The 864-nt window shown below is 28.1% G+C and overlaps 1 protein-coding gene and 1 long non-coding RNA gene across 5 annotated transcripts in view; one reads left to right on the top strand and one right to left on the bottom strand.

Moving 5' to 3' along the window:
• LOC136796350 (uncharacterized) overlaps positions 1-864 on the bottom strand; it is a 201,575-nt gene that overhangs the window by 140,508 nt on the left and 60,203 nt on the right. The gene's annotated exons all lie outside the window — the stretch shown is intronic.
• Positions 1-864, top strand: part of LOC106677551 (uncharacterized) — a 22,696-nt gene that overhangs the window by 1,690 nt on the left and 20,142 nt on the right. The window lies entirely within an intron of this gene.

The following is an 864-nucleotide window of genomic DNA, read 5'->3' as shown; positions in this document are numbered from 1 at the left end:
CCTACATATGTATGTGATATTCTATATTACAAGAGCCGGGGGAAAAAAAAGGCAGTTATCTCACCCCAATTTTTTACTACTAATGAAAACTATGTATAATTACTAGTCAAAACTGATGACTCTGCCAAGTATAGGTTGAAGGAATAAAAAATGGCGGCTGTTTCAAAACGTTAAAAATAATTAATTTTTTATTCGGAGCTGTATAACTTTACAACTACCAGCAACAATAGAAAATCTAAGAGAGCATCATTTAAAGTTGAGTAAATTTGCCGAAATATTAGCCCTAATAGAGCTATTTACCTGCAATTGTTTTCGAGATATAGACTTTTAAAAAGCAAAATTTCATAAAAATGTTGTTATGGAACGTACTGAATATTAGTAATTAGTTGATTTATTTTGACAAATCTATATCTCAGGAACTATGTGACGTAAAGATGTCAATAAACAATAAAATTAAAGCTAGTTTAATGTACTATAAAGTAGTTTATGACATTTATTGTCGTAGGAATAGTAGTTTTCATGATATTTGCCAAAGTAAATTGATTTATAGTTGTTCGGACAATAAGTTTGATTTATGAAAAACATTATTTCAGAAACCATTGGAGGCACAGATGTCTGCTAGCACTCAAATTAAAGCTCGTTAAATTTACTATTAAATAGTTAATGATGTTTATCTTTGTAGGAGTAGTAGTTTTTATGATATTTGACAAAATAAACTTACAAAATGTTAATTTCTAGTTGTTCGTATAAAACGTTGGATTTTTGAAAAAATATATCTCTAGACTCTTAATACGCCCATATCTCGGCAAACACTCAAAATAAAGAAAATTTAACTTACTATAAAGTAGTTTATGACATTTATCT

Source organism: Halyomorpha halys, unplaced genomic scaffold, assembly GCF_000696795.3.
Source record: "Halyomorpha halys isolate HHAL.00 unplaced genomic scaffold, Hhal_1.1 Scaffold8.1, whole genome shotgun sequence".
Taxonomy (NCBI): domain Eukaryota; kingdom Metazoa; phylum Arthropoda; class Insecta; order Hemiptera; family Pentatomidae; genus Halyomorpha; species Halyomorpha halys.
This window is presented reverse-complemented; position numbering and strand designations above follow the sequence as displayed.